The sequence below is a fragment of the Rhinolophus sinicus genome, linkage group LG06 (genome assembly GCF_036562045.2).
Source record: "Rhinolophus sinicus isolate RSC01 linkage group LG06, ASM3656204v1, whole genome shotgun sequence".
In the NCBI taxonomy this organism is placed as follows: Eukaryota; Metazoa; Chordata; class Mammalia; order Chiroptera; family Rhinolophidae; genus Rhinolophus; species Rhinolophus sinicus.
In genome coordinates, this window is record NC_133756.1 from 35,333,285 (window position 1) to 35,350,219 (window position 16,935).

At 36.4% G+C, this 16,935-nt stretch overlaps 1 long non-coding RNA gene and 1 pseudogene across 1 annotated transcript in view; both read left to right on the forward strand.

Moving 5' to 3' along the window:
* The window catches only part of LOC141572377 (uncharacterized), a 232,831-nt gene that overhangs the window by 85,143 nt on the left and 130,753 nt on the right, over positions 1–16,935 (forward strand). The gene's annotated exons all lie outside the window — the stretch shown is intronic.
* LOC141572606 (U2 spliceosomal RNA) lies at positions 12,152–12,311 on the forward strand (annotated as a pseudogene).

Consider the following 16,935-nt stretch of genomic DNA (forward strand, 5'->3'; position numbering starts at 1 on the left):
TAGGTCTAAAACTCCAGGCATTCACTGTTCAGATTATGATTTTTCCTCTTTCTTAGGTAAACAATGAGAATAACAAAATGTAACTGTTAAGTATTGTTCTCAAGGATCTCACACCAAGAAGTGTGTGCAGCTTTCCAAGTAGCACGTATTTCACTTCATTGCAACAAATGAAGCAAGAAATACTTTTACAGTTTTTGTAAGAACTCTGTGTTAAAAAGCAAACAAAAACCCCATAATTTTAATGCTAGTACTAATGACTGCCAAAACTATCTAAAGTGAAGTAATAGAGTTACATTTCAGTATTACCCCTGCCAACACTGCTGATTATTCCTGACCCTGCGCCTGGATCACCAGTGGCAGACATACAAGCCGGTAGGAAGAAATCTGCTAAAATGTTAATGGATGGCTACAAGCCACGTGTGGGCTGGTATTATAGTACAGCCGTGCCCCACATAACTATGTTTTGGTCAACAATGGACCATATAGACAATGGTGGTACACCACGTAGCCTAGGTGTGTAGCAGGCTACACCATCTAGGTTTGTGTCAATGTACTTGATGTCTGCACAAAAATGAAATTGCTTAATGACACATTTCTGAGAATGTGTCCCCCTCATTAAGGGGGGCAGGACTGTACAGAAACACTGGGAGTCCTAGCTGCAAAGGGAATTTGCATTCACTCCTAGATTAGGAGCAGGTTGGTAGTCCAGAGAGAGCTTCCCTCAGTGGTAGGAGGGAATCTCCCATCACTAGAGGAAGAGCCTGAAGCCCCCTATCCTGCATAGACCCTTCTCTGAAATGAGGAAAAAATAAAAAAAGACTTGAATAGGGGAAGAGCAGCAATCCCTGTCACCACCAAGGCCCATTGCTGCTGAAGGAAGAAGTATGGAAAAGCACCCTCTACTTATGAAGAAGCAATAGATGAGAGTCCTCTGCCCAAAATGTTATAAAATTGTTAAAGATTCCCTACCACTGGAGGAGGAGCAAAAAACTCACCTGCACATGACCCACCCCAGATATTAGCAGAGTTTGGTGGCATGAACACTGAGGAGGCCCCACCCCCAACGCCCAGGCACACAGATCCTGCCTACATTGATCTGGACTAGGCAACACTGACAAAGTAAACCACAGATGAAATCCCTGGTATAATTGAGAGACAAATAGAGAGAGATGTTAAGTGGGAAGGCAGCAGGTAATGTATTTAAAATGCACATATGTTTGTCTAGGGGGGAAACAACATGATAGAATTTCATTCTTTTTTTTTTTTTTTTTTTTTGCGATTAACATCTAAAATATATATGTGGACATACTATACTGGAAGGCAGTCATTTGGCTAATAATTATGTTATTCCTGATGCTAGTTTAGAAAAGAAATTCTGGAAGTTCCAAGTTTCTTGTTACCTTGGCAACCACAGGTAGAGCACAGCAGTGATGGGATTGACTCCCTAAATCCCTTTCTAACTCCTCTTAAAGATTTAACTTGGTTAGCTTAGCAAGTCTATCTCTGGAATTTTGCTCCTCTGAAAGGCGTAGAAAAACCCTTTGATTAAGATCCAAAATGATTTCTATGTATCACTGATGGACTTTTCATAAAACCTGATCTTTTGAACACTTATCAAACTAAAATTTGAGCTTTTTTCTACAATGGCAAATCACAGCTTCCAAACCATGTTTTAGGTATTTATGATGTGTAGAAGGGATCCACCAAAGTAGAAAAGTTCCCAGGATTTCAGGCAAAGAGAGGTTCACCTAGCTTTAGTGTTTATATTCAGTACCTACTAAATATTTTAAGACAAATATGTGTGTTATTAAATAATAATCAGACAAACATAACAGGCTGTGGGAACAGAGCCAGGAGTGCAATTTCCAGGCTCTTGGCCTCATGTGGAAAGGTGCTGGCTCAGGTAGTAAAATGGCCATCAACTGTGATTGGATGGCCATCAGCTGTGGCTAGTTGGCCGTCAGCTGTAACCAGTGAGCCATTGGCCAATAATATAACTGCCATGGCTATGCTAGCAGAAAAATGGGGGCTAGCAAGAAGATGGTGGCTGAGCTAGCAAGCACCGATTGCGAGAGGTGGATGCCGCCAGCGAGAATATAGTGGTATGACTCCCCCATCTATGGCTCCATGGGTGTTCCTTTTTGGCCTCACAGTATCCTGTGTTCTTATGTGGGGAGTGGGAGCAGAAGCCATTAAATTTTCTTCTGTACTTACCATATTTACTAATATCCAATGTTCTTGCTGAGTCTCTCCTACTCTTCGTATTGTCCAGCCATTGAGCAAATAAATGGGTCAGCTTTTTAGGACCAAAAGCATGTGGTGTTCAGTCCCCCAATATGTCACCACCCATGCATTTGATAAATAAAAATAACTATCACAACATAATGACAACACAAAATAGTATTTATCTTGCATTTCCATAGAATCTTGCAGCCTAAAGAGAATTTCAGTATCACATCTCTTAAACTTCAGGACAACTGAAAAGAATATTACTATCTTCTTTGTATGAGAAAAGTAAAACAGAGAATCCAAGTGATTTTCCCCAAGATCATAAAAGTAGAAAGGCTAGTATTTAATACCACATTTGCTGAGACTTCTGTTACATCAATTTAATTTCCACATTTATGAAAAATAAGATTTTGGTTTGGCTGAGATGGTCGCTATATTACAAGGAAGGGCAGAGAAGGCTGGAAAAGTATCTAAGGATCAGATGATAAAAGTCCTTGAGTATTTCCAAGAGGTTGAAGTCCATCCTGTAAATTTTAGGGAAACACTGAAAGTCATTAAGCATCAGGAATATCATTATATTTGTATTTTGGAATAGTAACTCTGGAGTCACTAAGGCATAAAGATTTAAGTGATGCAGGACAATAGACAGAGAAGTTAGCTAGGATGTTACTCTTATTGAAATGGCAGACACAACTCACAATTATAAATGAAACAAATGGGTAGACAAGGAATCCACCTACTAGTGAGCCAGACTTTGCACTAGATGCTTTGCAAACACTAACTTTAACCCTCAAAATAAGTCCTATTATGCACTATTATTTTTATGCCCTAGAGAAATTATGTATTTCATTTTTCACAACCAGCAAATGGCGTAACCAGGATTTAAAATTAGGGTTTGTTTGGCTCTAAATCTCTTAATTTTTCATCAGCATAATTCAAGTGCCATCAGATGGAGAGGAAGGAAGGTATTCAGGTCCTTTTTACGAAACAAAATGTAACATCTGATGGGATTAGACTAGGGAGTGAAGGACAGAAGAGTCCAGAATACGTTTTAGTTTTATGGCTTGAATGCCTGGGTGAATTTTTGTACCCTTAAGATAAATGAGAAATTGGAAATGAAAAGCAGATTTGGTGGCAGAAAAATAAAAATTTCATTTGCATCTCTCAAAATTGTACACTAGAATCACTCAGTTTTAATTGCCTGATTTTCCCATTAAATGTAAACAGCATGAGGACAAGAATCAAACTATTTTTGAATGCATAATTGCACCTAAAAGCTTAGTGCTTGGCATATTGTAGGTGCTTAAAAGTTAAATAAAATTCCTGAATTATCAAGGACGCTGAAGCCCAGAATACTTATTTTAGGTTGAACCAGTCAGGGTTTGCCTAAGTAAACAGAAACCATGCTAAGTATTTCAAGTAAGAAGGAATTGAATACAGGGAATTAGAGGAGTATACAAATTTTGGAAGTTCTAGAAGAATGAAGGCATTAGAACCATCGCTTTTTTTTTTTTTTAATTCAGAAGAGAAAGAATTGCAGAGAAGATGTTGTTAATAACCTCTACTTCTTGCAAAGTCTAGGTGAGTGTTTTAAGGACAGCTGGAACCCGCTAGCAAAATTCCACATTTGCCATCTTTCAAATTCATTTGTCTTGCCCATTGCTGCTGCAGAAAAATAATGGTGTCTCCTTTTCTTCTGCCTTGCAAATATCAAATAAATTCCCTAAGATTATTCAAGAAAAGTAGTATCTAACCTTTTAGCCACTGTAGTAAAAGGGGAAATTTTGAAAGATGGGTGTGACATCATCATCAAACGATACTTGGTAGGTAGGTCATGTGTTTTATTCACTGGCTCTTTCAAAGATGGAAGTTAACCTCCTTTGTACTGTTTCTGCCTTTTCTCCTCTCAACCATGCAGAATTTATGGGCCACTTTTGTTCAATATAAATATTTAGTGTAATATACTGATACATTGATTTTTTTCATGTAATTCTATTGTGTTGAATATCCTCTAGTGTGTTTCCACATCGGTGTTGTTACAGATTATATATACTCTTAAAGAGAAAGGGTATGACTGCTTTACTAGCTTGGAATATGGTATTCACAAATTGTACTCAACAAAAATTGAAGCAGGTCTTAAAATCATGGAAGTGTAAAAACACTGTTTGACGGAATCCAATATCACCTTGTCCAATTTCTCACTCAATGTGGAAAACCCTTTCATAACATTTCAAAAAACTACTAGCTATAAGGGTCTTACTTTATGGTAATGTGGTCCTTGCTATTTTTTTTTCTTTCCTCTCAGAACAAATATTCAATCATTCCATGTGTAGAATTTGTTTCCTTGTAATATGTAGCCAATTAAACATTCTTTATAGAATGAATAGCATGAAGTCATGACCCTACTAGCCTTTACTCAGGTAATCAATTATTGCTTTTGCCTGCAAATCAAGACTTAATCTCTCTAAACCGTCCCCTGTTTATTTTAGTCACATAATAATCTTTTCTGTCTCAATTCTATCATCCAACACACAAGCCAAATCTCTCAGCTGTGGTCTGTTCAGATAATAAGAGGAAGCATTCTATGTATTAATTCAAAACACTATTAAAAATATGGAAAAAATAATTAAAACAGGACTATTGGGCAAGTCACTACAACCTTTGATTCAATGGCACCCCAATCAATTAATTACTCAATGTTTTTAAGTTTAATTAGCTACAAACCCACACAATAGCACCATAGTTTACATATATCAGTTTTGTTTAGGAAACATTATCAAATGTCTTGCTAAAGTTAATTTTTTAAAAATATTTTATTGAAATATAATTGACATACAATGAAATAAACAGATCTTAGATGTTACTGTTTTATGAATTTTGACACATGTACCCTTCCAGGTAATGTTCACCCCAATCAAGATATAGATACTATCATCACCCACTCCCCAAAAATTCTTTTATATACTCCATCCCAGTCAAATCATACTCTGCCCTTTCAAAAGTAGCCAATATTCTGATTGATTTCACTATAACTTTGTTTTTCCGTTCTGGAACTTCATATAAAAGAAATCAAATTGTATGCTTTCATGTATCGCTTTTCTCCAACTTTCTTTCTAATGTCATGTTTTCCTCGACTAAAGAATTTATTTTAATATTTTGTTTAGTACAGTTTGTCTTATGGAGACAAATTCTACCCTTTTATTTTTCTTTTTTAGTCTTAAAAATTCCATATTTTGCCTTGTTTTGTTTTGCTTGTTTTTTGGGTGTTTTTTTTTAAATAATGTTTTTGCAGGACATTTTGTTCTAGGTTGGGAGTTATTTTTATCTTACCTTTTGAAATTCTCTTTTTATCATTGGCTTTCAGCAATTTTACTCTTGTTTATCTAGATGTGGTGTTCTTTCTGTTTATCCTGCTTGGGATTCAGTTAACTGATTGTATCTTTTGTTTGATATTCTTCCTTGAAATGTGTTAATGGCCATTTTTCTTCAAATATTTTTTTGTGTAGCAATCTTTGTCTCTTCTGGAACTCCAAGTCCATGTATGTTAATCTGCTTGAAATCGCTCTGTTAATTTTTTCTTATTTCTTTTCTATTGTGTGCTTCCTTTTAGATGATTTATATTTTATTGTCTCTAAGTTTACAGACTTTCTTTTGTATCACCCAATCGGCTCTAAAACTAATCTAATGAATTTCTTATTTAAAATATTCTTTAATTTTAGAATTTCTATTTTTTTTCATGGTGCAAATTTGTTTTCTGAAATATCCTAGCTCTTCACGTATTTTGTTTATCCTTTTATTTTTTAAAAAATATTTCTAATAGCTCTCTTAAAATGATTATCTGTTAATTCCAACATTTCTGTTAGCTCTGTGTCTGTTTCTATCAGATGCTACTTTTTTCTTGGTTATAGATAACATATTCCTACTTCTTTGCATGAGTAGTAATTTTTTTATTGTTTGCTGAATATTGTTGATAGCATGGTATACGGAATCTCAATTATGTTAAAGAATGCTGTGTTTTATCCTGGTAGGCAGTTAATTTACTGGATCAGTTTAATCCTTTTGAAGCTTTTTAGTCCTTTTAAATTTTTCTAGGGTGAGTCACAGTAACCCTTACCATAGGACTAGAGTAGCCCTACTTTACTGCTTTTCAACACAATGACTTGAATTTTCAAGGTGTTCACTGAGGTCTATATTTTAGTTGGAACGCCTACTTTTCTCTGTATTATATGATCTCAAGAATTTCCATTCAACTTGCATTTCCTCTGTAGTTGTTCTCTGCTAGGCCTCAGGGAGATTTTCCCAGCTTATGTTCAACTTAATATTTGGCCAAAGACATTAGAGTACCACTGTAGGTTTTGTGGTGCTCCTGTTCTGCAAAACACTTTTCTTTCCAGTACCATATCAAACACATTCTATCTGCCTCTGCATCCCCGAACTCTGATCTCGGCCTCGTTTTATTTGGTTAGTGAGAATTCTCAGCTTAGCGAGAATATCATGCTTTGCTTGGACTCTCTCTCTCTCCACATGCTGTAGTACAGCCAGTGCCTGCAGAAAGCCAGGGTGACTGTGAGTCTTACCTCATATATTTCCTTGATTCAGGGATCACAGTCCTGTGCTACTTCTTATTGAATATCTGGTAATTCTCATTTTCTTTATTTTGTCTAGTTTCACAGTTGTTCACAGTGGGAAGGCTAATCCAGTAGTTATTCAATTATGTCCAGAAGGAGAAACCTTTACAATAAAATGTTACTACCATTATCTTGATTTTTCAAACAAGTAAAAGAAGTTTACCCCTACTTCTAGAGTCAAAATAATAGTCTTAGAATCAATCTACAGCAGAGACTTGACATTAAGTGAGGTTAAGAGAGAAGACAGAGCAGATACTGGTTTGCCCACTTCAGGGTGATTGGCAGTTTAGGCCAGTTGTCCTGACAGCACATATTACGAACAAAATTTCAATTGGGAGAAATCTCCCATCAGGAGAGTAATTAAAGCATGATGTGAATTACCATGGGTGGGAAAAGCCTACCTATGTATTTGTCCTCTGCTGGCAGAGAATAGATTGCTACATTCTTTGTACCGTTTTATAATTGCAGAGGTCACAGCCCCAATCACTAAATCTTATTTTGAGGTGTCTTTCTTTTCCACCTAGCATATTCAGAACTTCTCAATTTTCATTTTACTTTTGGCCCCCTGTGTTTCTGGAACCAGTATGGAAGTGACTATAGGCTCTGTTTAGTGGCAGCTCCCTTATTACATTTGAGCAGGCATTTTCGGTTTTCAGCTATGGTAGCTACTGGTAGTCTTGCTATGGAATTGCTAACATCTGAGAAACCTGCTTCCCTGGGAAGATACCTGCCATCTTCACATTTGTTCCATCTGGATAATCATTCTCAATGGATTCCAGACGAAAGCCCCTGTTGATTTTTCTGAAGCTTTTTCCCCCAAGGACCCAGTGATGCCCATGAACTTTCCCTTGTACTCGTCTAGTCACTTCCTTAGTTTTGGAATATTTTAGTCCTTTCCTTTTGCTGTTAGTGAGTCAGTGAATTCTGGGTATAATAAAAGCAACCCGTGAAGAAATAAATCTTGTCAGTGTTAGCTTTCTGAGCTGGATAATTTCACCCAGGGATTACTGTCCCATTGGACCCATATTTTTGTCCAGGCCTGAACTCTATTTATTATTGTCCTTTTGTCTCCCCTTTCATCTACCTTGTCTTAGAGTCTACCTACAGAGTAATAAGTCAAAATTTTGCAGGTCAAAAATTCTCAGGACACACTCCGTGACTACATGTCCCATGCAATGGGTGTCACCTTGAAGCTCACCAGAAATTCTTCAAGTCTGTGTTCTTATGGGACTTTCTGATATTTTCATCTCAAAGCTATACAATTTTTAACTTTCTAGTTCAGTTGTAAGGGGTGAAGGGCATTTGCTGTTGCTCTTACTGTGAAATCTCCAACTGCAGCTTTAAGAGGATATTCCTCAACAGCTTAGTGGGACCTCATTCTTTCTGGGCAGCCTGTCTGCTCTCTGAGAATTTGCCATTTTTCTTTTGTTTGTTACTTTGTGCCCTATCCCCCTTTTCTGGTTATAACAACACCTCCCTTTTTTTCTAACACCCTCTTTCAAGAAAAGCTAGATACGGGTCACTGTCCTTTCCCCCTTCACATGTTAGTCTCTTTTAATCTTTAAGATCTCATTTTCTTTTTCACTTGTGAATAGTCTGTCCTCTAAAATCTTTATCATTTCTCTTCAAGAAATGGTATTTTTTTTCTGCTAGCTCATTAGTTTGTCTTCATTTGTTCCCCTTCATTTATGCATTTGCATTCCTTTGCTTTAGTTCTATTATATTTGAAAATCTGAAGAGTATTTTTAAATATGCCTGTTCTGCACTTATTTTCCAGGCAATTGAGATGCTTGGAAACAAAATTCATTAAAAATACTGTTTGGTCCTTTAGAATTGTCATAATTTCTTTGATTTGTTTCTCTACATTAACGAAATAAAATATTTTCTTTAAAATTAGGAACCCCATTTACTGTTTACTTGTTTATGAACACAGTCCGTCACTCTTCTTGGGGACATGCCACTTTGGTTGTCTGAAATCAAGTTTAGAACTTGTGTAATGGGCAAACTCCAATCTGAGTTGTAACCATGTGGTGATAAGTGATTTTTGCATTTGGTAAAGTTGTTACAGCTACTTCTACCTACTAAGGCTGTAACTAAAGATTTAGAGCTAGAACCTCTGAAGGGCTCTGCAGTAGGGGGAATCTCAGCAGTTTTTACAGTTTCGGTCCCAATCTTATAACCAGATATCTGATTGGAAAAAGTAAAAGCAGCAATTATTTTTTTCATAAACTTCCCTGGCAAGTAAGCCTTTCTGGGGCAGGGGAGTGGGTAGAGGGGAAGATTGCATTCACGTTACTCTATTTTTAAAAAGCTCAAACCTAAGAGAGGGGAAAAAAACCCTCAAGAATATTTCAAAGGAAGACACACACACACAGACACACACACACAGACACACATACACAGACACAGACACACACACACACACACACACACCCTTTATCTAGGTTTACCCATTGTTAATATTTTGCCATATTTGTTTTCTCCTCTTTTCTCTCTTTCTCTCTCTCCCCACATACATACATATACATATCTATATACATCTATATTATATATACAATATAGATATACGTATAAGATATAATAGATTATGTAAATGTATAATATACACATTATTTTATTTGATAAAAAAGTATAAAAATCATGACCTTTCACTTGTAAAAATTGAAGCATAGATAATGTATATCCTTACAAGGATACACATAGAATGTACAAGAATACAAGGGTATTCTCTTACATAACCATAGTGAAATGATCAAATTCAGGAAATTCAGCATCTAGAACTATTATCTAATATATAGTCCATACTCAGATTTTTATGATTATACCAATACTATCCTTTATAGAATTTTTTTTCCCATTACAAGATCCATTCCAAGATCAAGCACTATATTAAGTTGTCATATCTCTAATATCCTTTAATCTGGTAAATAAGCGCAGCTTTCTTTTATCTTTTATAACGTTGACATTTTTGAAGAGTAGAGGCCCAATGTTTTTCAGAATGTCCCTGAATTTTAGCTTGTCTGATGTCTCCTTATGTGTGTTTCCTCATCCTCATTTTGTGATTTTATTCCTATTTGTCTTTGCCTCTAATACCAAGCTAGGCAGTACTGTGTAGTTCAAGCTCAGTTCTAATTGGCCAGTGCATGAAGGTCCCTGCAGCTGCCATTGGCTAAAGCTGCCCTCTTTGAAAATGGTACTTAGCTGAGCAAAGTGGACAAATATTACAATCACCCACTAAGATTAAAATCGTATATGTCTACTGAAGCCAAGCCTGAGGCTTAAAGCCACTTACTCAAGCCATGTGAATGTAAAACCGTCTGCATAATTGTAATTGATGATCTAACACAATATAAAGTGCCACAAACTGGGACAATAAAAATAAAAACACTTAGATGGATTATGCTTACTAATGTGCCACAGAAGCCTAAAGTCAGCTACCCTAGCCAGGTTAAGATCGCCAATTTTTCTGTGTTACCTGTATCTTCAAATTGAACCATTTTCTTATTTCCCAAGACTTCCAGTCCATGTGTACACAGGCCTGTCACTGGTGAGACCTCAATATATGGCTGCTATGTTAAATTCGATAGCACTAGATTAGACTGATGTTTGAGTCCAAAACAAGATGTCCTTTTGCATAGTAAGAGCATAATTGTCTGACTAGTATGGTAACAAGCTACCTACCTTTTCCAGTTAGATTATCCACCCACATAGTCGAAGTCAAATTTTATATTTCAGTAAGACTTTACCACAAATTCAGCTAACCTAAACCTTGGACATGGGGAACAGAAGCACTCTGTAGTAAGTGATAGGTTTAGCCTCAAGGGCATTCATCAGAGCTGGATTTTGACATTCATGAAAAAGAATAGCAGGCACAGAGAGTACAGATGTGTTGTTGCTGTTGACAGAAAAAGACCCTGCAGTACTGGAAAAGAGAAATGGAAATAATGAACAAATCAACCCAAAGAACAGGTGCTGATATGTGGCTTCGTATCAGATGAAACACTTCCTTCACTTGTGTGACAAGGAAATTGAGGACAGAACGCCCAGTAACATTACACAAAAACAAAATCTCAAAAAGGAACCCAGAGAGGCATAAAATGATAGATGAAGGGGCACGGGAAGGAACCTGATCAAACGATTTGGAAACTATTGTGATTGAAGGCTGTGTGGCACTTCACTTCTGGCTTCGTTTGGCCTCTGGTGCCATCACCTCAGCTGGCTTTTGCATTGAAAGATGGTTGTAATGTAGAGATATTTTTGGTGGACCAAAAAGGATCTTTCAGTTTAAATGTGGATTTGAAGAGGCCTGGATTCCTAACCATGAAAAAAGGGAAAAACTAGGACCAGGAAACCTATTTTAGCACATCATAATGCAACATTTTCTAACCCACAGAGAGGATGTCAGCCAACAATTCTCAAAGTTAGGACTGGGAGCTTCTAGAAGCTCCTGAGACCTGTTAAGGAAGGATTTGAATACTGTTCAAACTATTTTCATAATAATGCTAAGATGTTATTTGCCCTTTTCACTCTTATTCTCTTATGAGGGTACAGTGGAATTTTCCAGAGGCTACTGGAAGCGTGATGACATCCTCACTTTGATAGCTAATTGGATGTGTACTTAATGTATTTTGGATTTTCTAAGGATTGCATTGACTATTTGGGGTCTCTTGTGATTCCATAGAATTCTGATGATTTTTTTGTTGTTGTTCTATTTCTTTAAAAAAATGTCATTGGGATTTTTATGAGGGTTGCATTAAATCTGTATATTGCTTTGGGAAATATGAACATTTTAACTATGTTGATTCTTCCAATCATGAACATGGGCTATCTTTCCATTTCTTTGTGTCTTCTTCAGTTTCTTTTAATAATGTCTTACAGTTTTCAGTGTTAGGTCCTTCACATCCTTTGTTGAGTTTATTTCTAGGTATTTTATTCTTTTAGTTGCAATTTCAAAAGGAATTATTTTTTATCCATTTCTTTTTCTGAGATTTCATTGTTAGCATATAGGAATGCAATGGACTTTTGTACATTGATTTTGTATCCTGCAACTTTACTGTATTCATTTATTGTTTCTAATAGTTTTTTGATGAAGTCTTTAGGGTTTCCTACATAGAGAATCAAGCCATCTGCAAAAACTGACAACGTCTTCATTCCCAATTTGGGTGCCTTTTCTTTCTTTCTCTTGCCTGATTGGTCTGGCTATTGGTCAGCACTATGTTGAATAACAGTGGTAAGAGTGGGCATCCCTGTGTTTTTCTTGTTCTTAGAGGAAATGCTTTCAGTTTTTCACCATTATCTCTTCTCGGCCTTTTGGCTAAGATCAAGTGTAGTATCAGTTTTTCACCATTAAGTGTGATATTAGCTGAGGTTTTGTCATATATGGCCTTTATTATGGTGAGGTACGTTCCTTCTTTACCCATTTTATTAAGTGTTTTAATCATAAATGGATGTTATACCTTCTCAAATGCTTTTCCTGCATCTATTGATATGATCATATGATTTTTACACTTTATGTTGTTTATGTGGTCTATCACATTGATTGATTTACATGTGTTAAATCATCCTTGTGACCCTGAAATAAACCCTATTTGATTGTGATGTATAATCTTTTTAATGTATTATTGTATTTGATTTGCTAGTATTTTGTTTAGGATTTTTGCATCTGTATTCATCAGAGCTATTGGTCTATAGTTTTCTTATGTTATCCTTACCAGGTTTTGGTATCTGGATAATGTTGGTCTCATAAAATGAGTTAGGAAGTATTGCCTCTTCAGTTTTTGGAAGAGTTTGACAAGGACAGGTATTAAATAATCTTTGAATATTCGGTAGAATTCACTAGTGAAGCCATCTGGTCCTGGACTTTTGCTTTTGTGGAGGTTTAGGATGATTGTTTCAATTTCCTTACTGCTGATCGGTGTATTCAGATTTTCCAGTTCTTCATGATTCAGTCTAAGAAGGTTATATATTTCTAAGAACTTGTCCATTTCTTCTAGGTTATTGAATTTGGTGGCATATAGTTCTTCATAGTATTCTTGGATGATCCTTTGTATTTCTGTGGTATCTGTTGTAACTTCTCTTTCATTTCTGGTTTTGTTTTTATGTCTTTTCTCTTTTTTTCCTTAGTGAGGGGTTTGTCAATTTTATTAATATTTTTAAATAACCAGCTCTTTGTTGCATCAATTTTTCTTTTTGTCTTTTTGTTCTCTATTTCATTTACTTCTGCTCTAATATTTATTATTTCCTTTCTTCTGCTGACTTTGGGTTTTATTTGTTTTTTTTTAAATTTTTTTATTTCCTAGTTCTTTAAGATGTAATATTAGGTTATTGATTTGGCGTTTTTCTTGTTTCTTGAGATAGGCCTGTAATTATATAAATTTTCCTGTTAATACTGCTTTTGCTGTATTCCAATAATTTTGATACGATGTATTTTCATTCTCATTTGTTTTTGTGCATCTTTTGATCTCTCCTTTTATTTCTTCTTTGACCCAGTCGTTTTTTAGTAGCATGTTGTTTAATCTCCACATATTTATGGTTTTTCACATTTTCTGTAAGCAGTTGATCTCCAGTTTCAAAGAATTGTAATCAGAGAATATGCTTGGTATCATTTCAATCTTCTTAAATTTGATTAGGCTAGTTTTGTGTCCCAGCATATGGTCTATCCTTGAGAATGTTCCCTGTACACTAGAAAAGAATGTATAATCTGAAAGGCTCTGTAAATGTCAATTGTGTCCATTTGGTCTAATGTGTCATTTAAGGCTGATATTTCCTTATTATTTTTCTGTTTGGATGATGTATTCATGGCTGTCAATAGGGTTTTTAGGTCCCCTACTATAATTGTGTTTTTGTCAGTTTTTCCCTTTAGTTCTGCTTTATATATTTTGGTGGTTTCTGATTGGGAACATATATTTAGATAAGTGTATGTCCTCTTGTTGTATTGTCCCCTTTATCATGATGAAATGCCCATCTTTTTCTCTTGTTATCAGGTTTATCCTGAAGTCTGTTTTATCAGATATAAGTATGCATACATCTGATTTTCTCTGGATGCCATTTGCTTGGAGTATCGTTTTCTCCCCTTTCACTTTGAGTCTATATTTGTCCTCGCAGCTGAGATATGTCTTTTGAAGGCAGCATGTGGTTGGGTTTTGTTTTTTGATCCAATCTTCTCTCTGTGCCTTTTATTGGTGAGTTCAGTCCACTGACATTTAGAGTGATTATTGATATATGAGGAATTCCTGTATCCATTTTATCTTTTGTTTTCTGGTAGCTTGGTGTCTCCATTGTTTCTTTGCCTTTTTGTTTCTGTCCGTTATTTTAATTTGGTGGTATTCTATGAGGTTTTCTTCCCTCTTTCTTTACGTTATATATCTCAGTTCTGGATTTTTTTTATTTTTGAGTGGTTACCATTAAGTTTATGTTAAAGAAAGTTTCATATATACAATAGTCATTTTTCTTCAGCATGCCTCTGATCTCGATTCCTCTTTGCAAATTCAGACCTTTACCCCCTCTTGTTTTATGTTTTTGCTGTCACAAATTATCCCTATTTATGCAGTGAGTTCATTTCTGAGTTGCAGCAGCAAGCTGTCTTCTTTTTCTTTCTCTTTTTTTAATGTTCTTATCTCCTTTATCCTTTATATTATGTTTAAGTATATAGTTCCCTATTCTGTGTAGGGGTTGTCATTTCCTGTTTCTGTCTGTCTGTTAGTAATATTACTCCTGGCTTTGTACTCTTTTGTTTCAGGTAGAATATCCTTCAATATTTCCTGTAATGCAGGCCTTGTGGTAGAAAATTCCCTCAGCTTCTGTATACCTGGAAAGGTCTTTATTTCTCCTTCATATCTAAAAGATAACTTTGCTGGATTTATTATTCTTGGCTGGTAATTGCTCTCTTTCAATAGTTTCAATATTCATTTGATTCCACCCTGCTCCTGGCTTGTAGTGTTTCTGCTAAAAAATCTGATGACAATCTAATGGACTTTCCTTTGTAGGTTACCATATTCTTTTCCCTGACTGCCTTGAGAATTCTTTCTTTGTCATTAATTTTTGACAGCTTCAATGTAATGTGCCTTGGAGAAGGCTTGTTAGGATAGAGGTAATTAGGTGTTCTGTTTGCTACTTGGATTAGAAGATCAAGTTCTTTCCACAGGTTTGGGAAGTTCTCGTGGACTATTTGTTTGAGTAGATTCTCTGTTCCCTTCTCCTTCTCTTCTCCTTCTGTTATACCCATTATTCTTATGTTGCTCTTTCTGATGGAGTTAGATAGTTCTTGTAGAGTTCTTTCATTACTTTTAACTCCCAAGTCTCCCTCTTCTTCCATCTGTGTCATTTCCAGATTTCTATCTTCAATATCACAATTTTGTTTTCTCCATCTGGTCAGCTTTATTTCCTAGGCTTGCTATTTCATTCTTCATCTCTTTCAATGAGTTCTTCAGCTCCGGAATTTCTATTTGGTTCCTTTTTAAAATTTCATCATCTTTGGTAAAGTATTAATTTCTTAATTGATTTTATGTCTGATTTTATTAAACTGCCTATCAGAGTTTTCTTGCATCTTGTTGAATTTTTTCAGAACTGCAATTTTGAATTATCTGTCATTTAAGTCACATATTTCCATGTCTTTAAGTTTATTTTCTGGAGATTTTTCATTTTCTTTCTGAGCTGACTTGTTGCCTTGGCTATTCACGGTACTTGACGAACTGTTTTTCTTCCTGGGCATTTACAGAAATGGATTCTGCAGCAAGTTGATATGAAGAGGTCTTTCATTTTTTCCCCACTAGATAATGCTAGAATATTTTATTTTAATTTGCCCTGTTCCAGCTTCACACAGTGGAAGATTTCCTGGGGAAGTGGGAATCTTTTCTGTGACCTGGGAAGTGAGCATCTTTTCTGTGACCTGGTTGCCTCAGTCTAAGGGCACCACCCCTATGGGAAGATGTGGTGGGTGACGGGGTCCTGAGCCTCTGACATCTTAGTGCTGCCCCTGCAGCCAGATTCAGAGCTGTGGTCCTCAGCAGCCCTGGGTGCCCCTGCTGAAATCAGCTGCAAAAAGTGGGAGTGGGGTGGGCCAGGAGAGGTAGCTTTGTGGCTTTGTTCTCCTCTGAGTAAGGGCAACAGCCAGACACAGCTGCCTCAACCCTATATCTTCTCCCTTGTCAATGAAATTAGCCACAGTGTATGGCTGCCACTCAGGAATTGTCTCTCCAAAGATCAAAGGGGACCCCCTCACACCATCATGTTTCTGATGTCACTCTGCAATTTGTGCTTCTTAATCCCTTCTCCTTTTTCACTCAACTCCCCAACCCCATTCCATCTGGCAACCATCAGTTTGTTCTCTATATCTATGAATCTGTTTATGTTTTCTTTATTCATTTATTTTGTTCTTTAAATTCCACATATAAGTGAAATCACATGTTATTTGTCTTCATTTGTCTGACTTATTTCACTTAGCATAATACCCTCTAGGTCCATCCATGTTGCTGCAAATGATAAAATTTCATTTTTTATGGCCAAGTAATATTCCATTGTACATATGTACCACATCTTCTTTATCCAGTTGTCTATTGATGGACACTTCTTTTGCTTCAATATCTTGGCTATTGTAAATAATGCTGCAGTGAACATATGGATGCATATATCTTTTTGAATTAGTGTTTTGGATTTCTTCAGATAAATATCCAGAAGTGGAATTCCTGGTGTCGCAGCCTGCGCGACCAGGAGGGCTCTACCTGAGGGGGAAGGGTGAGGAGATTGAGAAAAGATACAGAGACAGGAAAGCTGGGATCAGGAGGTCCACCGTCCACAGACGGCAGAGCAGTGGCCCAGTCTTTATTTCACACACAGTCTTTATACAGTCTTAGAATAGTTATCTATACAAACAAGTATAAGCAGAACAAGCAGGCTTCCCATAGGGATGACCTTGCAGCTGCAAGGCCCTTATCAGCTCACAGCCCACTCCCTACATCGAACATTGCTGAGGTGAGGGTTTCCATGGGAATGACCTTGCAGGTGCAAGACCTTTGTCAGCTCATAGCCCGCTCCCCACAGCTAGTTTGTAAGGCAGTTCTATTTTTAATTTTTTGAGGAA